The sequence below is a fragment of the Phoenix dactylifera genome, chromosome 5 (assembly GCF_051530095.1).
Source record: "Phoenix dactylifera cultivar Ajwa chromosome 5, Ajwa_hap1_PhDact_Kaust_v1.1, whole genome shotgun sequence".
Lineage (NCBI taxonomy): Eukaryota > Viridiplantae > Streptophyta > Magnoliopsida > Arecales > Arecaceae > Phoenix > Phoenix dactylifera.
Window position 1 is genome coordinate 14,226,078 of NC_143194.1, and position 24,280 is coordinate 14,250,357.

At 39.1% G+C, this 24,280-nt stretch overlaps 1 pseudogene across 1 annotated transcript; it reads right to left on the minus strand.

Moving 5' to 3' along the window:
* Window positions 1-15,428: 15,428 nt before the first annotated feature.
* On the minus strand, window positions 15,429-19,656 carry LOC103698457 (glutathione S-transferase U17-like; annotated as a pseudogene). The gene is made up of 2 exons (XR_015987737.2): window positions 19,177-19,656; window positions 15,429-16,638 (listed from the first exon to the last, which is right to left on the minus strand). The product of XR_015987737.2 is annotated as a glutathione S-transferase U17-like (transcript).
* Between the last annotated feature and the right edge of the window lie 4,624 nt (window positions 19,657-24,280).

Consider the following 24,280-nt stretch of genomic DNA (forward strand, 5'->3'; position numbering starts at 1 on the left):
ATACTATGGCTTTAGGGTGCAATTGATCTAAAATTAACTTATAGTTGTATGATCAATTTTAATCTATGTGTATGGTAAGAATGGAGAGGAAGCTAAGCAAATTCTAAACAATCACTTAGAACTCTATAGAAAACAAAGCAAGAGATATTACATAATCAAGTATGAATGTAAGGCATGAAATACAAGAGATAAGGCATCACAAACACAAAGATGTATAGTGGTTCGGTGCACCCCAGCACCTACATCCACTCTCCAAGACCTCTTGAGAATTTCACTATAATCCTCCAGATTACAGCCGGTTGTTTTACAAGCTCACAACCCAACTTGTTGTTTTGCGAGATTACAACGAACTCGGTCGGTTTTCACAGGCTCACCGACTAGAACCAACCGATTGTTTTCTTGGCTTCACAATCAAACCCAGTTGGTTTTTCCAAAGGCTCACCAACCACAACCTTACAACGATTGTTTTCCGGGTTCACAATCAACCCAGTTGGTTTTTCCAAAGGCTCACCAACCACAACCTTACAATGTTGGTTTTCCCTTTGGCTCACCAACAAACCTTAACCCCTTGATTCAATCCCTTGATTGAATCAAGTTACAAGATATTAGAACACGAATTTAAAACAAATCAAAGCTTCTTAAACAAGCAAATATAACAATATAAATAAATAGAGTAAAGAGAAGCTCTCAAACAAGTTGTGTAGATGAGGAAACTCGGCTTCTTCTTTACTTGACCCTCTTCTGATTTCGCACGAGGTAGAGGATCACTGAGGCAGCACACAGTTGGAGAGGAAGCTTTGGGATTCACTCGGATGCTCTTCTTCTCTCTATTTTGCTTTGAATGGCCCTTTTGTGCTTTTGGAAGATTTTTCTTTGAGATCTCTTTCCTAAGTGTTCTCTCCCACTTCCATACCTTCTTCCCTAGCTCTCCTCTTGATTTTATAGCTTTAGAGGGAGTGAAAATAAAAATCTAGCCGTTAGAGACAAAAATAGAGCCGTTGGAATCAAGAAAAAACTAGCCGTTATGCCTCCCAGCGTGCTGGAGTCGACTCGGCTGAAGTAGGAGTCGACTCGGCTGAAGTAGGAGTCGACTCGGCTGAAACAGGAGTCACTTGTGAATAGTAGTATGTCGGCACTGTAGCTGGGAGTCGACTCCGCACTGTAGCGCTGAAGTAGGAGTCGACTCGAGCACTATAGCACTGAAGTAGGAGTCGACTCGAGCACTGTAGCGCTGAAGTAGGAGTCGACTCGAGCACTGTAGCGCTGAAAATCAACTCTCCGTCTTTTTGTTTGTTCTCAGTCGGAGTCGACTCGTAAAGTATCGGAGTCAACTCGAGCACTGTTTCTTGAAACTCCAGAGTGCCAGAGTCGACTCTAAACTTCCAGGAGTCGACTCGAGGACTATTCTTTTGAATCTTTCTTTGAATTTGCTCCTCTAACTTGAATCATTTGAACTTGAAACTTGGGTCAATAAAGTGTCGCTTTCTTCCAACTTTTCTTGAGAGCTTTTGAGGCCTTCTTGTATTTTTCCAACTTGCTATGTTCCTTGCAAAACAAGTTATCTTTCTTCTTGCAACACAAACATTAGTATTTATACTTCAAGGTTTTGTGATCATCAAAATCAATCTTTAAATCAATCTTTGGGTCATCAGTCTCCCCCTTTTTGATGATGACAAAACTTGGAGTATATGCAATATAAAATATATTGTGTTCTAGAAGTAATACATAGCTAAGTTGCTTGAAGTAGAAAATATATATCTTTAAAATATACTTCATGATAATGCTTTAGATTTAATCAACTTAACATAATCAACACATAAAGCATTATGAGCATATACTTAGATATTTCTCCCCCTTTTTGACAACATCAAAAAGATAGTGAGACATTAAGCACAAAGATAAGAATACTCAAATATTTCTTTTTCTTTTTGTACTCTGATTTGCATGTCAAATTATTGCAAGAATATGAATCATATAACTCAAGGCAATAATGTCAGAAAAAGATTAATGAGCATAGATCAGAGCCAATTATAATGAGAACACATCGAATGTGGTTCCAAAGATAGTTTTCAAATCAAGTGTAGGTGGAATCTTTCTCAAGTTAATTCAAGAAGTACCAAGAATGATATTCAAAGAAAGCACGAATGGAAATCTAACCCTTCTTTAATAATAAGTTCTCAAGTTAATTCAAGAAGTACCAATATGATATTCATTTAAGATCTTTTCCCCAATATATTAAGTATTTTAGCAACATGAGAGCAATTGAACTAATTTTCAGAGTATAAGAATAAAATTTTTTTAAAAAATATATATATATAACATCATGTTGGATCATAATTTTTAATGGCTTCAAAGTTCTTTCATAAAAAAAAAATATTGTGGCATACATATCAAAATATGAATTCATGAAATTTATGATATATCTTAGAGCATACATAAAATGCAAAGCTTTAAAAGTTCTTTTAAAGCTCTTTTAAAGACTTTATTCCTTTAAAAAGAAGCACATTTTGGTACATATAATAATGAATTGGCACAAAAATTGAAGTTCTAAAGAGCAAGCCAATAAGAACTCATTAGTGAATTTCAAAAATAGGTTTTCTAAGAGATACTTAAGAAAATTCAACACATTATTCTCCCCCTTTTTCATTAAATTAGAGGCTCTTAAGATCAACTATTTGAATTGCAATCTGGTTCATGATTGATGCATAAGATATACTAACCAAATAACAAGCCTCAAGGTGTATCGTAAAGATGTTCAGATTAAATTTCAGATGATACATATTGGAGAGTATTAGGATCACTTTTCATTTAGTATTCTTTCTCTCTCCTTTAGTTATGGATTTATGCGATTAAGTTTCATATGATCTTTCCTTCTAAAATTTTCTTTCTCCCCCTTAATTGATCGTTCCATTTAAGAGTTTAGAATTTGAAGATAATGTTCAATAAAATTGTCAATCTCGAAAATATATTTTCTATAAGTTTCAGCATATTTTCATAAGACTCAAGGTTTGAGATAAGACAACCTTTATAGAACTCATCTTAAGATATAAACTTATTATGTAACTTAAAGCAAGTCACGCAATATAAGGAGGTTCATCAAAATCAATCCATAAAACATTCAAGATATTCATCAAATGGATGTAGCCTATTGCATTTAGATTGAATATCTAAAGCTCCCCCTCAAAAGATGCATTCTTCTTTAATCATTCTTTTCTTTGTTGAATTTCAGATTTTGATGATAAGCGTGAATAGAACTGAAATTCTATGATATCGAGAATGTAGAGTGATCTAGAATTATTCAAAATTTGTAGCAATTACTCTTTCTAATCCTTCAAGAACAAGTTATGCTTTCTCTTAATCTTTGAGAAAATGTATAGAAATATTAATTAGAAAATGATTCATTTGAAGCTCAATTTCTCTCAAAAAGCATTTACATTTTCTTTCTTTTAAGAATCATTTGAGTGAGTTGAAATATTTCTAGACTTAAAATCATTCACTCTTTTTAAAATATATATATATTTTGATGGAAGTCTTTAAGAATGTAGGAGAGAAAAACATATAGATGATCATTGAAGTATGTATATTTATAGAACTCAATTTCTTAATCATATTTATAGATGATACCAGCAATGTATACATGAAGCACAATAAATCTTTTCAATATCAAAATAAAATCATATATTTAAAAATATTTGTTTGCAATCAAGATCATTGAAAGACACATCATTTAGACCAATATTAGTACATTTTAAAGATAAGAAATGATATGTTTCAGATGCGTATCGGGGCAAACAATCAAGGCATCAGAATTATTCTATTTTTTTTTAAACTATAGTTTTTATCTAGAGATCATATTGAGTTTAAGCTTTTATACAAAATCAGATTCTGAATTTCATAAAGATTTTTAATAGAAGCTTTCAAAATCATAATTTGAGATATGTATCTTCCATATTGTAGCTCATCTTAAATCATTACGATTGAAAACACATATTTCAAACATATAAGAGCATATTAGAACATTATGTATCAAAGTTAGGCAAGTCGAAGGATAAAACAAAGTCAATTCATTTTTCTTAAATAGAGATATCCTTCTCTTCTTCTTTTTACAAATTTATTCAACTTTCAGATTTCAAAGATGATAGTGAACGATAAATCTGAAATTTCTTTTTAATAATACAAAAAGAAGTTTATGTAGTATTTCAAATATTCAATCAAGTTATCCAAGCATGGAGCATTACAAAATATTGAGAATCCATAATTCAAAAATATTATGCCACATGCAAAATATATTATGTGTTGAATCATGTAAAAATATTACGAATAAGCATGTCAAGGATCAAAATTATTTCTTTTCAAATAAACTTTCCCTATATAATCTTGCACTGATTTCATCCTTAAGGTGTGTTTCCAAGTGATTAAAACTTGACTTGATTCTTCTTATATACTTTCATTTACTTTGTCATTCATTTCCTCCTTTTTGAATTTCTTTTCTTAACCAATTAACGAACATTTTGATATTATTTTTCGTTTTTACTTTCTTATGCTCTATACTCTATTTGCTCCCTATCCAGTGGAGTTGGAAGGAGCACGAGGTACTACCACTAGCCTCCCTCTTGTGCCGTTCCTAATATACCCTACACCGAATAGTTGGGTCAAATAGTGCCGGGTACTACCACTAGCCTCCCCATTGGCACCATCCCTATGATGAGGAATATAGAAAGGTTAAAATATTCACTTCAAATTCTCTCTATTTAAGTGTAATTCATTACGGATTTTATCCTTCCAAAAGAATGCTCACACAAGTCTCACAAATGTGCCGAATATATTATGCTTGTTTTGTTTTTCCTTAAGATTGGAGTATTTGCCTTTACTTAGATTTTACTTCTCTTGAATAATGTCCATTTTCTTTTCTTTATCTCTCTCTTTTTGTTATTCTTAAGTAATTTACATGAAAGAGCAGAATAAAGAAATAATCTTATATATCATATAGATGTATATCATGCAAACAATATTTTCATTATGCTCAAGAATTCATAGCTGCTCACAAGTTATTTTAAATCAAAATTTTAAGCATAAACTTGTGTATTTCATGGTTATGACATAGGCAAAGATATATTTTAGTTTGGACAAACCATGAAACAATTTCTAAAAGCATAAGTCAATCATACATATATAGACATGATTTCAAGAAATTAATAATTAAAGACTATAATCATGCCATAATAAGATTTAACTTATTGACTTTGCTCAGCTAATTTATGAGAGTTATATCTAAAGCTACCGATTCATTCTGCCTTCTTCAAGTCAAATACCTACTAGATTTCTTATGTGTAAACTTTTGGCTGAAGAAGGTCCCCTTTCTTGTTTGCATGTGAATGTTTATTGTATCTTATGTGGAGATATCCTTCAAGTTGAAATCTCTCATTTTCTTGCTTAAGGATCGTGCATAATTAACAAAATCTTTTTCTTTCTTGAAGGAAAGTCATTAGTTTCTTCAAGATGCAAAACATTCATACAACATATTTTTTAACTAGATGACTCAACATAAGATATGACAATGATTGAATGTTGAGTCACTTTACTCAAGAGATTGCCTAAAAATAAGCAAGCACATGTCACTTGAACTAAAGAGATACTTTCATTAACCAAGATGGTTCAAGGACAAGCATGTGAGGCAATAGGAAGATTCATCAAGGTCAAATCAATTTCTTATTTTCAGAATTAATTTTGCTCAGATTCTATTTGCTTAAGATAATTATCAATAAGATATGCTAGCTAAGTTTTAATCAATTTATCTTAAACAGTTGTTTCTATCAAAATTCAGATTGTGATTCATTTGTTATCAATAAAATATGATTCATTAGAGTTAGATTGAAGTCTTGCACAAGGGCACATAATGAGCGTACAATCTGGTCTACTAGCTGTATGATAAAATAATTATTCTATCATGCTTCAATACAGCTTTAAAACAATAGATCTACTTTGCTCATCCTTTTCAAATTCTACAAGATGGGGTCATAGACATACCTTCTTCATGCCAATCTTCTATAAGAGTTTTCTTGTGGACTAACTTTGGTCAATGAAGATCCCCTTTCTTGTTTGTCTTAATTTGGAGTTCGAGAAAAAAAAATGTTAATTCATTCATTATACATATTTCAAACTCACTTTGCATGAGCTTAGTAAAATCTCCATATAAATCTTCATTAGTAGAACCAAAAATGATGCCATCAATGTATGCTTTGAGCAAGCAAGATATCTCAAATTCTTCTTTTTAATGTATAGATTTATCATTATTACTTTTTATCAAACAGTTACTCAAGCTTTTATATATCATGCTTTTGATGCTTGTTCCAAATCACATATTGCTTTATCATATTTGTAATGAGTATTTTCAAATAAGGTGGTTATTTTACATAGATCTTTTCTAATGAAATAACCACATAGGAGTGCATTCTACACATTCATTTGACAGAATATAAAGCTCATAAAGCAAGCAAATGATAATGGTGATCTTTACTTCTAATCATGCAAGAATTTCATCAAGATCTATTTCATCTTTTCTTGATTTAGTCTTTTAGTAGTCATCAATTTTTCTTCATTAAGTGCATTTCTGAAAAACTCAATTTGGTTCTAATTATTAACAAGTTTTCAGAATGTTATATGTAAAAGATTAACCATATACATATATAATTTGATTTTAGTATCTTGATAATAAATCATTAGTCTCATAAAGAATAAACTGAATTGATATTTCTATAACTAGAATCTTTTCATTGAATGTTCTATATGCATTGCTTGATGAATGATATCCAAAGATAGAAATATCTTTATCAGATTTGGCATTATTTTCCAAAAGACCATATCAATCATAGCATATACTACTGAAAAATATGAAAGATATGCAATATATCATTTTCTATTTTTCAGAAGATCAAATGGAGTTTTCATCAAAAATAGATCTAATAGAAACCATATATATGACAAGTAATGATGATAGCTTTTAACAAAAAATCATTTAAGTAGATGACTATCATACAACATTGCCTTTTTCATTTCTTCAAGGATTCTATTAATCCTATTTTACTTATGGTGTTCTTGGTGCAGAAACAATTGTATTCAATATTATTTTCTGTGCACAACTTAATACAAAATTGGTTTTCAAAACTATGCCATGATACTTTTTTATTTTCATAGTTTGCAAACCTTTTTCATTTGAACCATTTTTGTGAGTTTGTGCCAATGTAGAAAATATTTCTATTTGAGTGCCAAGAATAAAACTAATGTAAGCTTTTGAAAACTTAGTGATGGAAACAATATCTTTAGATTTAGAAATTGATTTTTGTTTGTTTCCTTAGTTAACATGCATAGCAAACTTTGACCTTTCAGAAGATAATCTAAGTAAGCCAATGGCAAGGTCTTTTGAGATTAAGTACATACTAGCATGAGTTGATTTTATATACCAAAGATGGTTTCTTTAATCTTGGTATTCATAGTGCATATATTCAAAGGCATACCAAGTACACATTTTCATATTTATGATCAATAAACAATAATGCCATGGATAAAAACTCTCAATCAAGCATATAGAGAATTCATAGAGTTATTCTTAATAAATTGATTAATCATTTAGCAACTTATCCAATAGTGAGTAAAGCATACTATAAAATGAAGTGATTTGATTATATTTCCAAAAGTATTTTCTATATCACCAAATTGATCAATACTTGCAATTCATATATTAATCAAATACTAAAGCAAAAAATAATGATGAGATGCAAGGGTTACTGATTTTATTATTATTATTTTTTAATTACTTTTTATAAGTATATTTTAAGTTTCATTTTTTGACGTGTGTCTAGAACACCCATTTGTATGAAAGTTCTATTTGTTCCATGGGTATCTTGGCACACCTACATCTACATCCTCATATTTTCATTTTGGGTACCCAAGCTTGCTTGGGTCCTTGAGAGTTAGGACATATAGTTCCTTTTGGAACCCAAATTTGTTTAATTGTAATAACTTTACCACTTGATTTAATTATGTTAGAACGATAGGTAAAGTTGTTATGCCTATTCTTTTCATGTTTGAAATAAGTTATCTTATTTAATGGTTTGCTTGGTGAATTGATAACCTTTTTCTCTAGAGATTTATTGTTAAGTAAAGGAGTCAAGCCAAGTTTTGATTTATCATAAGCAACATATTGGCTTTCAAACATCATTTTTAATCTTTTTGAACTTACAGTGAATTTGTTAATAAAAGATTTTAATTGGTTAATTTCTTTACTTAAGTTTTGATTTTCTTTAATTAAACTCTGATTTTTTTGAATCAATTGTTCTAAATTTAACCTTAAGCTTTCATTTTCAGAGTTTAGTTTATCTTGTATTTCATCACTAGAATTTCTTTCTTTTGAAATTTTCAGATTTAGTTTCTTAAGATTTTTATTCTTCATAGCTAATTTTCTACATTTACCATACAAATCATGAAAAGCATTTAATAATTCATCATAAGAGAATTCTTCTTGAAAATCATTTGATGTAAAAGTAGATTCAGATTTTACCTTATCTTCTTGTGCCATAAAGCACAAGTTAGTTACCTCTTGTAGTTCTTTGGAGCTAATATCATCATTGTTGCTCCTAGCTTTCATTTTCTTGCTTGACTCTTTCTTGGTCAAGGCTTTCTTCCTCTTTATCTCTTTCTTTCTTTCATCTTGCTTCCTCTTCTTCTTTGTTGTTCTTTCTTCCTCGAGTCGACTCGGGTTTACTTGGAGTCGACTCGACTGACTTGAGAGTCGACTCGAGATCTTCGAAAGACGTCTCGTTCTCAGAGGCCTAAAAGATGATTCTCTGTCTTTTGAACTGTTCTGCCTCGGAGTCGACTCGGGCCTTGTTGGAGTCGACTCGGCTAACTTGGGAGTCGACTCTGAAATACTTGGAGTCGACTCGTTCACAGGATCTCCAAGACTGAGTCTCTGCCTTTCAGACTGTTTGTCTCTAGGAGTCGACTCGGACAAACTGGGAGTCGACTCGGCTAATGTGGAAGATTCTGCAGTCTCATTGTTAGTATGCAATTGAAGCATATGTGAGCTAATCTGAGATTTATCATAAATATTTTTTAAAGTATCCCAAATCTCCTTAGCAGATAAGCATGCAGAAATTTCATTAAATTTTGTTTCATGAATAGCACAATATAATATGTTCATAGCATTAGCATTCAATTGTGCTAGGTCTTTTTCATTAACAGCTTGAGAGAGTGTGTGAGGGCCATTTATAATGATGTTCCATATTTTATAGTTTTGTGATTGAACAAAAATTTTCATTCTAGCTTTCCATTGAATATAGTAAGTTCCATCAAACAGTGGAGGTCTATTTATGGAAAGTCCCTCGGCAAATAATATGTTATGTGGGGTTGTCATAATCTTTAGCTCTAGTCGGTTAAGACTATAATTAATAGAAGAGCACCTGCTCTGATACCACTTGTTGCCCAAGGTGACAACCCAAGAGGGGGGGTGAATTGGGTTTTCTAAAAATTATGTTCCCTAATTTTTACTTTGAATTGAATGCCGCGGAATGATAAGATGTTATTTACTTAAGCTCTAGGCAATTACAAGTAAAGTAGTGGAAAATTAAGCTAGAGCAATTATACTATGGCTTTAGGGTGCAATTGATCTAAAATTAACTTATAGTTGTATGATCAATTTTAATCTATGTGTATGGTAAGAATGGAGAGGAAGCTAAGCAAATTCTAAACAATCACTTAGAACTCTATAGAAAACAAAGCTAGAGATATTGCATAATCAAGTATGAATGTAAGGCATGAAATACAAGAGATAAGGCATCACAAACACAAAGATGTATAGTGGTTCGGTGCACCCCAGCACCTACATCCACTCCCCAAGACCTCTTGGAAATTTCACTATAATCCTCTAGATTACAGCCGGTTGTTTTACAAGCTCACAACCCAACTTGTTGTTTTGCGAGATTACAACGAACTCGGTCAGTTTTCACAGGCTCACCGACTAGAACCAACCGATTGTTTTCCTGGATTCACAATCAAACCCAGTTGGTTTTTCCAAAGGCTCACCAACCACAACCTTACAACGATTGTTTTCCGGGTTCACAATCAACCCAGTTGGTTTTCCCAAAGGCTCACCAACCACAATCTTACAATGTTGGTTTTCCCTTTGGCTCACCAACAAACCTTAACCCCTTGATTCAATCCCTTGATTGAATCAAGTTACAAGATATTAGAACACGAATTTAAAACAAATCAAAGCTTCTTAAACAAGCAAATATAACAATATAAACAAATAGAGTAAAGAGAAGCTCTCAAACAAGTTGTGTAGATGAGGAAACTCGGCTTCTTCTTTACTTGACCCTCTTCTGATTTCGCACGAGGTAGAGGATCACTGAGGCAGCACACAGTTAGAGAGGAAGCTTTGGGATTCACTCGGATGCTCTTCTTCTCTCTATTTTGCTTTGAATGGCCCTTTTGTGCTTTTGGAAGATTTTTCTTTGAGATCTCTTTCCTAAGTGTTCTCTCCCACTTCCATACCTTCTTTCCTAGCTCTCCTCTTGATTTTATAGCTTTAGAGGGAGTGGAAACAAAAATCTAGCCGTTAGAGACAAAAATAGAGCCGTTGGAATCAAGAAAAAACTAGCCGTTATGCCTTCCAGCGTGCTGGAGTCGACTCGGCTAAAACAGGAGTCACTTGTGAATAGTAGTCTGTCGGCACTGTAGCTGGGAGTCGACTCCGCACTGTAGCGCTGAAGTAGGAGTCGACTCGAGCACTGTAGCACTGAAGTAGGAGTCGACTCGAGCACTGTAGCGCTGAAGTAGGAGTCGACTCGAGCACTGTAGCGCTGAAAATCAACTCTCTGTCTTTTTGTTTATTCTCAGTCGGAGTCGACTCATAGAGTATCGGAGTCGACTCGAGCACTGTTTCTTGAAACTCCAGAGTGCCAGAGTCGACTCTAAACTTCCAGGAGTCGACTCGAGGACTATTCTTTTGAATCTTTCTTTGAATTTGCTCCTCTAACTTGAATCATTTGAACTTGAAACTTGGGTCAATAAAGTGTCGCTTTCTTCCAACTTTTCTTGAGAGCTTTTGAGGCCTTCTTGTATTTTTCCAACTTGCTATGTTCCTTGCAAAACAAGTTATCTTTCTTCTTGCAACACAAACATTAGTATTTATACTTCAAGGTTTTGTGATCATCAAAATCAATCTTTAAATCAATCTTTGGGTCATCAGAAGCATTCATCCCTCTGAATGCTGTTCTAGCTGATTCCTAGCTCTCTTCAAATAATGACAGCATTGTTTGGCAGCTCAATGCTTCTGGTGAATTTTCTTCCTCTTCCCTTTATCATTTTATTAACTCTGGAGGCATTAAATGGAAATTGGCTTGAACTCTTTGGAATATGAAGATACCTACAAAGGTCAAATGCTGCATTTGGCTGTGTCTCCTGATGCCATTGCTGAAAAAATTATCTACCTTCTAAATGACTGGTCAATCCTGTACGGCTCAAAGGATCTTTCAGGCTTCGGCAAAGTCTGGAAAAAAATTAGAGACTCCTAAGCTTTCGATTAGTTAATATGATGGCCGATCTTGATACAGTCACACCAGAAGAGGCTTCCTATTGTTCTTCTGTGTTGTTCTGGGTGAGCATCCCTTGGTTCTATTTTGGCTGCATTCTTAATATGATGGATTCTTCACCCCTGATAAGATGAATACTGCACTTCTCTAAACACCGAGCTTGATGCAGCCACACGAGAAAAGGTCTTCTGTTCTCAGTGTTCTTTTAAGTTTGGGTATCTTCCTCTCAGTTGAAGTTAACCTACGCTAGTTCGTTTTCACCCTGTATTTCTTCTTGTTTTCACCACTCTTGTTTCTTTTCTATTGCTTATACATTCCACCTTTTAATAAACTCTGGTGGCTAAGGGAGTTCTTATCATCTTATCACTACAAGAAAATGAGGTTTTACCGATCCTTTTTTGCCTACGCTTTTTACAAGCGTCGGCAATTTTCGGTCCAGCCCCAACATATGACGACGCTTTTTAAAAGCGTCGGCCATAGACGACGCTAATTAGCGTCGTGGTAGATTGTGGCCTAAGACGACGCGTATACGCGTCATCAGAACTCAAATTCACAACAAAAAACAAGCGGGCCGTTCCCCTCCTCATTCTGCTCCTCTCCTCCTTCCTCCTCTCCGGCGACGAACTGCCACGACGCAGCCCACGTGACCCTCTGTGTTTGGTGCGCCCGTCATTCGCCCCTGCAAGCAAAGAGGGGCATCCTCTCGGTCATAAGCATTCTATGGTCGATGGGAACTCAAACCACCTTCTGAAGAACGGACAAAGAGAAAAGGAGGAGGAAATATCTCAGCCGATAAGGAATCGAGAAAGACCGGAGCAGAGCCCTAGAAGAAGATCCAAGAAGAAGAAACCATAGGAGAGGCTCATAGAAGGAGAAACAAGATCACAAGAAGCAGGAGAGTAGCAGAAATGACAGAGCCAGAAAGGTAAGAAATCCGGTTCTCGTTTCAGTGATTTCGATTCCATCATCATCTTTGCTCAAGATTTACTTTCTTTTTTCTTATCCTTTGTGATCTCAAATTAGGGTTAGGGTTCCCTCTTTCTTATCGTCACCTAGTAATTATTTCGATAGTTTTTGTCTGGGAATTGGGTTTCCTGGAGTCTTGATTCCTTTTTTTCGCGTTGATCCTCGAGGCCTAGGGGTTGTAAGTTATGGGTTCGATTCGGTAGTCGTGTCATCAAGTTTGATGGATACTGCGGTGCTACTTTGAGGACCGGAGTTTTGATGTTACAGAAAAGGGGAAGATTAATTCGGTAGTACTGGAATTTGTTGAATCTGGGTATAAAGTTCGCTGTCTTGCATTTCGATCGTGAATATTTCTTTATCGGGTTGAAATTAAAGATTCGGATTGGAAACCCCCATTTCAAGAGGCTGTTCAGTGGGGGGATTGCCGGGGCGGTCTCGCGAACCGCGGTCGCTCCCTTGGAGACGATCAGAACGCATCTCATGGTGGGTAGCAATGGGAACTCGACGACCGAAGTGTTCCACACTATTATAGGGACTGAGGGGTGGAAGGCGTTGTTTCGTGGCAATTTTGTCAACGTCATCCGAGTTGCTCCAAGCAAGGCTATCGAGGTAAGTGATTGTTGATTTTGTCTTGAGCTTGTGTTTGCTTTTTGTGACTCTCTTTCTGCCATTACTGTTTACTTGGTACAACCTATACTGGAGTAAGTCTTTTTGCTTAGAAAGAAAATTCTTTTTCGATTTTCTTTTGTTCCTCGTTTTCTTCTGACTCGTTTGTTGTCGATTTATTCGATCAGCATGAGGCCTATGAGTTTGTTGTCATGTTGCTTGCTATTCGTGTTATGAAGGCAAAAAGATTGTCGGCAAGCTTTCACACATGGTTTTTATTTTGAATGTGCATGTCATAGATGTTCAATGATACTTTCAAATGGTTTCCCCTTTTTTTTTGCAAATTCCTGAGACTTAAAAGCTCATAGAGATGATGATGATGGAGCTGAATCCCGTCCCTGATACCCTCTAGACTGGTTTTTATGAAGTTTGATATGTATATGTTTCTTATTTTGCAAAGTACATTGTAATTCTAAGATATGACAATTTAAATATTTCGAATGATTTGAATGTTTGTGTCAATGTAAATGTAATACAGGTTCATATTGTTATAATGTGTTTTTATAATTTATATTCGTATTTTTATTTTTTTTAAAAAATAGCAATCCCGACGCTTTAAAGCGTTGGTAAATAAAAGTTGTGGCACGCCTACGCCGACGCTTTAAAGCGTCGGTAAACTGAGTGCCTACGCCGACGCTAAAATAAGCGTCGGCAAAAATACATTTGCCGACGCTTTAAAGCGACGGGAAAAATCCAGAACTTCTTTGGACATTCCGGACGCTTTAAAGCGTCGGCGAATGTCGTTTTTGCAGACGCTTTTGTTAGCGTCGGAAAAGCTCTGTTTTTGCCGATGCTTTCTCTTAGCGTCGGCAAAAACTTTTGCCACTTCGATCTCGCCGACGCTTTTGCGACGCTTCTGTTTGCGTTGCGGGAACTTTAGCTGACGCTTATAAGCGTCGATAAAGATTATAAAAAGCGTCGGGAAAGATGAGTTTTCGTGTAGTGTATGCATTTTTTCACGAGACATTTTTGCAACCCACGGGGACGCACCAGAGTGGGCAAAACTTTCACCGAACGGGACGGGACCGAGCCCACGCAACAGCCGAGGGCGACGGATCGGACCAAGTAAGGCCGATCCCGCTCCGCGCGTGTATCCTACGAATAAACCCTGCAATTAACAAGTCCTTTACTCCCATAATTTTGGCACCAGTAAATAAAAAAACTGTTTTTTATTTTTTGATATATTAAGTTCTTGTGAAAACACCAACTAGTTGGTGGTTTCTTTGGAGGTTGGTACCAAAGATCCTAGAAGTCAAGAATTTAGAATCTTGATTCCCATTCTGTTGCTCAATGTGAAATGAAGGAACGAAGAAAAGGAATAGCAATTCAATTCAAATATTTAATTTAACCAGTCATATATTAGAGTGCATTTAAATTTATATTTATGTATATCACTAGCAGAAATAGAATTGATTTTATAATAACGATGGTTTTTTTTTTTTTGGTGATTTTATGTATATTTTTTTTGGTGATATAGGAATGGAAATCGGAATGATATGGAATAGAAGGTAAGAAATTAGAATCCTCAATCCAATGTTTGAATGTGAAATGAAGGAATGCAAGAAAAAAAAATAGCAATTCAATTCATATATTTAATTTAATGAGTCATATATTAGAATGTAGTCAAATTTATATTAATTTATGTATATCCTTAGCTTAAATAAAATTGATTTTACAATAAGGATAGTAATTCCTTTGGCGACATTCTATTGTTATTAGCGTATTTTTCTTTATTTACTATGACTTAAAATGGAATAGGTATAGAAGGCAATAAATTAGAATTGTGATTCAATTCAATTCAGATATTTAATTTAACCACTCATAGGGCTCGTTTGGTTCGCAGGAAAAGGAGGGGGGAAAGTGTGGTCAACGGGAAAGTAATGAAATGCCTCTTGTTTGGTTGGAGTTTTCAAAGGAGAGAGATGCAAAAGTTGTATTCCCATGGGAATATGATTCCCCCATTTCATGGAAAAGTCTTTCCCATGAGAAACATGGGAAAGTTACTTTCCCATGAGATAGGAATCACTCTTTTTTTATTTTTTCCCAAAAAGACCCTTCAGCATTAAAGAAGCATTAAAGAGGCATTAAAAACCTAATTTTTATTAAGGGCATAATAGGAATTATACATAACTTTCCTAGGAAAGTGGATGGTCAACCAAACATAAGCACTCTGAAAATTTGTCACTTTCCCATGGTTAACCAAACATGCCAAAAGTACTTTCCTAGGTATCCTCTTTCTAGGAATCTGATTCCCAGGAATCATATTCCTAGGAGGGAAAATACTTCCCGCGAACCAAACGAGCCCATATATTAGAATGTAATCAAATTTGTATTAATCTTTAAATATCATTATATCATTAACAGAGAAATAGAATTGATTTTATAATAATCATGGCTATTATTCATTTGGAGACATTTTGTGATCTTATCATCTTTTTCTTTAGTTATTATGGCTTAAATACTTATACTCTCTAGCTTCTATTTTCTATCTCCATATTAATTTATCTTTTTATCTATACTTATTTAAATTTAATAACTTACTTTTGATATTTATTCTTATTTGGTTATACTTTTGTGCTTCGTTGTGGATTCACAATATGCAGGAGACTGTTTCCCATTCATGGAATAAGTCTTGCAACAACAATGAAAAACAAAACTTAATTTGTGACAACTAGCTTAATTGCAAAACCTTTTTAACGGCCTTGATGGAAGGGTAAGTAATGTCTATGGTGCTCGTTGTTCCAGTCGGATCACAATAGGCAAAAAAGATAGGCCTAAAAATTGATTAAATTTAACCAAAACTACTACAGGAATTGATCATGACTCGATCGATTCAACTTGTTTACCAATCTGATCATGTCTTATTCAGTCAAAATCACCAGTCCTGCTTGTTTCAACCTCAAAAACCTAAACCCAACTAGAGACAACCCATGGTTTTTGGTTTTTATATGGACCAAAAACCATGATCTATAAGTAAAACTTTTTTAAGCAGTTCTTGACCATGCTTGATTCCAACCTGTCTGAAGGCTTCATTTCTTCATTGAGCAGGAGCAGCAGCCTTAAACTTGGCCTGAAGCATCTTGCCAAATTCCACCAGCTTGTTGGTCTCCGGCATCACCCCCTTCACAGCATCATTGGCACAGAATCTCACCGCCCATCCAACCAAGAGAGGTGTCTTCCCCTTGTCAAGAAGCTCGATGCCAATGATTTTCTCTGTTGCCTTGAGCCACCCCAAGAAACCCCCAAGGGCAATGTCCAGGTACCCAATGGTGTCACCACCAAAGAAACCCTTTCCTTTGCTGCATTTCTCAAAAGCCGCCTCCAAAAGTTTCAGCCCAGCAAAGGCCTGCTCCACTGCTTCTAACTTAGCCTCCTCCGTTTCTGCCTTAAAGATTCCAAGTACTGAAGGGAACCACTGCACAAAAATGAAAATGGAATAGGAAAAGAAAGAAGAAAATGAATTAGTCATCACCATCAACAATAGTCTTCATATCAGATGTGTCAACCATGAAAAGATAATTTTAAGTCATTAAAGCTAGAAACCAATATTCTCAATACCAGCATGTACCGCCCAATACTAGGCATATGATATTGATTGGTACAAAAGCGCATATCAAACATGGTACCAGTACAAGATCCAGAACCAAGATTGTGAACCTCATTTGGAGCAATTTTATTAATCATGATCTTACAGTTACAGGGATGTAGGTCAATACATTTTTCTTCGATTGTTTATTCGGATGTTGAGAATAATGAGACAAATTTACAATGACAAATAGTGGGACAGATTTTTATGTTTATTCAGCAATTTAAATTGAAAACTTATAGGAACCTGCAGTAAGTCTGAGCATAATGCTAAAATACCTAACAAACATCAACAAGAATCTTGAAAATAGAATTGATATCTAACTGACCGTTGTAAGGGTGGAGAACTAATCCTGGATGGTGGACTTCTCATAAATTGTAGGCAAACTAATCCTGTTTCTCAAGGTTGTTTATGAGGGTAAGATGAGTACGGATCTATAATTAAAACTTACCAATCTCTCTCACACACATGCACTCTACATAATATATAACCACTAATGACCTGAGACATTTCTTTATTGACTTTATAATGGTTCAGCAATTTTAAATTTTCTAAGCTGACCATGATGTTCTGGTCTCACAACTTTAGATCTGAACAGCAGAAAACTAAAACATACCATCATCTTTACAAAGACAAAAATCACCCCCCCCCCCCCCCCCCCCCCCCAAAAAAAAAAAAAAAAGACTCGCAGTGGTGAGACTTCCCAAAATTATACCTAGTATTAAAAATAATGGTCCCAATTACCCAGTCTTTTCTTATCAGTTTTGGTTCAGTTTCATACTCCAAAAGCTGTTTCTAAAATTCTCATCTTTGGGGATTTTTTTAGGTCATTTTGGAGAAAATTTTTCCCAAAATCTTAGTTTCCAACATATTTAACTTTTTGATACATGTAAACCTTTTACCTTTTTGTGGCTTTAACTAACTTCTACTTTAATGCTGACTATGACCCGGGATTAAACAGAGTTAAGATAAAAGATAAAATAAGGCCTCTATCCACTCTAGTCAAATTTTAGGGTTTTCTCCAATATTCCCTTACAAAAATGGCTTATTGCATATTTATCCTTAAAATCACTATTTGCATATATACTCTTTAACTTGTCTTGTCTTGACTTGAACACCCCTCCCTTTACTTACTAGCAGTGTTAATAAATTATTATTTAACTTTAATGACTTTATTACCTTTTTATATTAATATATTGATAAAATTATATAAAATAAACCGCTTTTCAATATAAATTGAATGTTAAAATTTTTCAAGGGTATTTAATCAAAAGGATAGTAGTGCTAAATGAAACTCAAAACAGCCAAGTTTTAATGCAATCAACCTAAAATCTAATGGGACAGGCATTAATACACAAACAAGATGAATTGAGGGACATATTTGCAAATAGTGATTTTCGAAGGATAAATATGTAGTAAGATGTATTTGCAAGGGTGCATAGTTAAAAAAAGCCCAATTAAAGGGATGCCAACTTTATTTGGAAAATAATCATTTGAAAATATAAAGAGTTCTACTTTTATTACTATTAACCAAAGTTTTAAATCCCTATCCCAGTTTCTCCATAAAATGGGATGCTCTGCTATCCTGCTTCGTCTTGGTGACTATCCAAATCAATCTATTTCCTTTCTCTTTCTTTTCCTTTCTTCCCTTTTTACATTTCTATCTTTCTTTCTTTTTACTTTTTTTCTCTCCTTCCTTTCCCTTCTTCCTTTTTTTATCTTCCTTCATTCTTTCACTTTTTTCTCCTTTGGTTTCTTTCTTTCTTTTCTTTTTCTTCTCCTTTCTTTTCTTTCCTATTGTTTTGCTTCCTTTCTTTCTTTTATTTCTCCATTCTTTCCTTTTCTTTCATTTTTTTTTCCTTTCCTTTTGCTTTCTTTCCTTTCTTTTCTTGTGTCTCATGTGGCCATCCAAATCAAGCATCCTTGTAGAGATACTCGTAGTCTCTCTTTCCTTTCTCTCTCTTTCCTTTCTTAATTTTAATACATTTCTTTTTTTTCTTTTCCTTCTTTATTCTATTTTCTTACCCTTTTTTCTCTTTCCTTTCCCTTATTCCTCTTTTTCTTCCTTCCATTAGTTCATTTTTTTCTCCCATTCATTTTTTTCTTCTCCTTTCTTTTCCTTCTTTCCTTGTCCTTCTTCTTTCTTTTCTTTCAACCCTTTTCCTTCTTCGTTCTTCTACATCTTTTCTTTCCTTTTTTTCCTTCCTTTTGTTTCTCAGAGTCCCCCCCACCGCATTAGCACTCGGAACCAATCATTGTTACGCAAAGTTAGACCTATATTTTTACATCGAGGAAAACGTACACAGAGCAAAGCTTATAGGACTGCAAATAAAATGCCCCAAGCAACAATTAGATTAGAATGAGTACCTTGTCATCAACGTAGAATGCCCAAAAGCGGTGAATGGCGCCTTCATAGGGATCGGCGGGCAGGATGGCGGAGCCCTTGGCAGCCTAGACGTCGTCGATGTACTGAACGATGATCATGGACTCACAGACGGGCTTGCCTTCATGGATGAGTACAGGAATTTTCTTGTACACAGGGTTGGACTCGAGCAGCAGCTCACTCTTCATCCCAAACACCTCCTCCAAGAACTCGTAATCCACTCCCTTCAGATTCAGAGCGATCCTTGTCCGAATCACAAACGGGCTTGCCCACCCCCCCCCCCCCCCCCCCCCCAAAAGCTTCACAAGCTCTCCTCCCACTGATGCCATTCTTACACTTTTCTCTTCCTCTCCTTCTCTTGTAATACTGGTACATATCCCAGGGCTTGGGGTATATTTATATAGGAGGGGGTAGTTGGTGCTCAGTATGCGCTGGGTTTTATTTTGGCTTTCTTGAATGTTCTGGTTGGGAAAGCAATAATGAGATGCCCAACCTATATATAATAAGAAATAGGAAAATATTGAATCTATGGATATTTAAATATAATATAATGAGATTGTTTGTGGTTGTCTTTTCTTTTTTTAAGTAAGATTATGAACATAAAAATATATTAAAAATTAATAAAATATTAATGTAATCTAATGATCTTGCTAGAATAATACTAATGAAAAGTATTTTTCATTAATATCAGCATATATTCAACAAATATAATTATTAATAATATCATTAATTTCTATAATAATTTAATTATACTAATAAATTCTTTGTTTAGTAGATATATATATATATTTATCAGCATATATTAATCAATTATGATTATTGATAATGTTGCTGGTGGTCCAAACCGAGAACGATTGACACGGCGGTGTGAACGGGGTTCCGTTTGAGTTGCCTTGGTTGGAGTTGGTTGCGCTCCACCTTCCACCGAGAAACCTGCAAGCAAGCCTCGCACCACCACTGGGGTAGTGGGGGCCCTCCGACGATCAAGTCAGAGGAGATTGGAGGAGAAGGAGAGATAATAGTAGCAAGTAAGAGAATGCTCTGGAAGTTCTTGCTTACCCCCCCTTCTCCCCCCCAGCCGCATATATACCAGGCTGGGGGGTCTTTCAAGGGGGTTCGTCATCGTGGGGCACGAGGGAGTGGCCACTGACATGGCCCTTACACGGCGTCGTGGGGCAGCGCTGGGTACGGCCATGACAGAGCATAGTGGAGTTCCGCTTTGTACGGCTGTTACAGGAGATCGTGGAGCAGCATCGGATACAGCCGTTGCAGGGAGTAGTGGAGCAGGGGGCCGCGGCGTGCCCCTGGGGAATAGCCTGTCGTTGTCGAGAGATATCCGACTCGGGGTCGGATTGCTGGATCGAGGGGCAGCCGACTCGGGGTCGGGCTGCCGAGCCGAAGATGTCCGACTCGGGGTCGGATTGCTGCATCAAGGGGCAGCCGACTCGGGGTCGGGCTGCCGAGCCGAAGATGTCCGACTCGGGGTCGGATTGCTGGATCAAGGGGCAGCCGTAGTCTTTCTGGGCGCGCGTGCCGGTCACGTGGGGCATGGTGGCTAAGTTCCCCCGTAACAGTAGCCCCCCACTTCCGAGCCTGGGAGCAGAAGGGGAACGGGTGAAGGGAGTGATGCTTCGAGATTGCCACCATCCCTCGGAAAGGCGCGCGCTCTTTGAGCTTCCCGCCTTCTTTATGGCGTATGGCGGTTGTCGCTGACCTGGCAGTCTGCGGATTTCGGCGGACATCCTTCCTTAATGGCGTCGATTCCTTTGGGGCGCGAGCGACCCTTCGGCAGCCAGGCGTCCTCTAGCGTCACCGAGGCGTCACCCGCCTTTCCGCCTATTTAACCGGGGGCCCTCCTCCGTCCGCCTTTCTCTTTACAGACATCTTCGAGTTTCTCTTTTGCGCTGCCGTCGTTGCCGTCGGACTGTTCGCTCGCTCCTCCTTTGACGCTCTCGGAGCCGTTCTTCCTTCTCTTCCGGTGAGTTGCCCCATTCTTCAATTTAGGGCTTTCCATACTTTCTCCTTTTGTATTAGTGTACTCTAGTCGTTCCGGTCTTTTCCCCCTTCTTGACCCCGTCCTGACCGTAGATTCATTGGCCATTAGGGATGGGCGAAGTGAGAGCAGACCGCATTAAGTCGGAGCTGGCCTCCGAAGACTTAGATAGATTCGTGGCTCGGTACCACCTTCCCGAAGCCTGCCACGTTACGCTCCCGGGGCCTGAGGAGAGGATGTCCCATCCTCCTCCAGGGAAGATCGCCATCAATGAGGGCATCCTCCAGGCCGGGTTCCGCTTTCCCCCTTCGGACTTAGTCGTGCAGGTGCTCCGGGGTTTAAGAGTGGCGCCGACGCAACTGGTGCCGAACTCGTGGCGCGCCCTGACGGCCTTTCAGGTTCTCTGCCGCATGCACGAGGTTTCCGCCACCCTGAACGTCTTTTGGGGATGCTATGGCTTGAACGGCCACCCCCAGGACAGAGGGTGGTGGTGCTTTGCGGCGCGGCGAGGATGCGGCCTCGTCAAGGAGGCTCCTTCTTCCATTCACGGTTGGAAGGAGCGTTTCTTTTTCATTGACGTAGATCCCTCTTGGGGAATCAGGGCAACCTGGGAGACGCCGATGAAGTCCCCGATCGGCCTATCGAGGTTGTCGAGGGAGGAATCCAATGGCGTCGCCGTCTTGAAGGGGTTGGTTGCCGAGGGCCGGCTCCCCCCGGTGGCTCGCCTTATTTCTGAGGATACCTTGGTGAACGTCAGTCTGAGCTCGGTCCCCGCCGACCGTGAGCCCGCCACCATTTCTTTTTTAGCTCTTTTCTCCTCTTTCGCTTCTTCTTTCCATCGGTTTCTCAGCCTCCGACCATCTCGTCCTTTTTGTAGAGATCGACGACGTCATGCGGTCGGACAAGGCAACGGCTGTTGGTAGGTCGTCCCTGCTGGAAGCGGTCCGGAGGAAGAAACGACCTCCTCCGAGCGGGGCCCCACCGGCGAAGAAGTCCCGCAAGCAGGCGACTCCGACACCAACAGACGAGTCCGGACCCACCGATCAAGGGGACGCCGCGGGCTCGGACCGGCAGTTGACGCTGTATCAGCCCTCCGATGCCGAGACCACCGTTTCTCCGGAGGCATCACCCGGGCGCGCCCGAGATGGACGGGTCGGACGTGATCGGTCCCCAGCCCAGCCTTCAACTCGGTCGGCTCCGGATGATACGAGGAGGGACGCGCCGAGGCCCCGGCCGAGCGGGACCCTGTCAATTCCAGGGGCGGTCCCCGCCCCGAGCATGGTCAGCATGACTCTTCCCCAAGCGATGGGTAAGGGTAAGGCTGCAGAACCACCGTCCGATTCCGGGGAGAAGTCGGGGTCGGCCTTCACTTTCGCCGGCGCCCGAAACCTCATCGAGACGGTGCTGCTGGAGAAGGACCGCAGGCAGGTCCGGGAGATGAGGGTCCCTGACGTTGGGGCTGCCAGCTGCGTCTGTCTCATGTCGGTGAGTGTTCTTTTGGTCGCTTTCATCATTTATAGGCTCTGTTGATCCCCGCCTGACGCCCACGTTTTTCCTATCTCTTAGCTCGCCCAGTACATGATCCGCCTGGAGGAGTGCTACGAGGAACAGGCGAGGCTTCTGGCGAGGGCCGAGAGCCAACTGAAGGCAGTAGAGGAGGGAGGTCAGGCTGCGGCGGGGAGGACGACCAGGGACCTCGAGACGAGGCTCCAGGTGGCCGAAGAGCGGGCACTCGCTGTTGGAGGCTCAGGAGCAACTCAAGGTTGCCTCGGGTCTCGAGGACGAGATCAAGAAGGCGGAGGAGCGGGCCGAGAAGCAGTCCCGGAAGGCTGCCGACTACCGGGAGAGGTGGGAGAAGGCCCAGCGGTCAGCCGACAACGCCCGCAACCGAACCCGGTCTCTTGAAGCCAAGCTGGGCGAATTGGAGTCGGCCTTGGAGAAGTCCCGCGTGAGCGACCAGGAGCTTCATTCGCGCCTGGAGGAGGCTGAGGCCGCTCGCATTGCTGCCGAGGCGAAGCATAAGGAGGCTCAGGCTGATCTGCTGAGGGTCTCCTCCGAGGCGGATGACCGGATTGTGGCGAAGGTCTTGGAGGTAAAAACTCAGATTATGGAGCGAGCAGAGGCGGCGCTGGCCAAGAAGAGTGCGGAGATCGGGCGTCAGGCGGTACAGGCTTATCGTCAGTCCGCCGAGTTCACCCGTGACATGTCGGGGGCGGTACAGGCCTATCGTCAGTCTGACGAGTTCGTCCGTGACATGTCGGACGCGGGGTCCGACTCCTTTGTCTTAGGCTTCGAGGAAGGCCTGGCAAGGGTGTCGGCTAAGTACCCCGAAGTTGACCTGAGTGGGATCTCCCTTCTCGACTCCCCTCCGGCGCCATTGCCTGCTGATTCTCCAACCGTCTCCCTACCCCTTGCAGATGTGCCGGGCGTTCCCGACCCGGGGGTTCCTCCAAGCTGACCCTCTGTACTTTTCTTTGTTCTTTTCTTTGTGTGTTGGCGTTTTGCCAAGTTGTATGGGTCTCGGCCCTGAAACAATGAAAGTTAATGCAAGTAGAATGCTTCTTCATTTCACTTTCGTCCTTCCTCTTTTTAACTCTTGGTAGCGTCTCGCCGACTCCTGACTCTTGAAGTTCTTCCAGCGCTAGGCCAGGCATCCGAGGGTTAGGCCTCAGGAAATTCTTCCGGCGCTAAGCCAGGCATCCGAGGGTTAGGCCTCAGGAAATTCTTCCGGCGCTAAGCCAGGCATCCGAGGGTTAGGCCTCAGGAAATTCTTCCGGCGCTAAGCCAGGCATCCGAGGGTTAGGCCTCAGGAGATTCTTCCGGCGCTAAGCCAGGCATCCGAGGGTTTGGCCTCAAGAGATTCTTCCGACGCTAAGCCAGGCATCCGAGGGTTAGGCCTCAGGAAATTCTTCCGGCGCTAAGCCAGGCATCCGAGGGTTAGGCCTCAGGAAATTCTTCCAGCGCTAAGCCAGGCATCCGAGGGTTAGGCCTCAGGAAATTCTTCCGGCGCTAAGCCAGGCATCCGAGGGTTAGGCCTCAGGAAATTCTTCCAGCGCTAAGCCAGGCATCCGAGGGTTAGGCCTTAGGAAATTCTT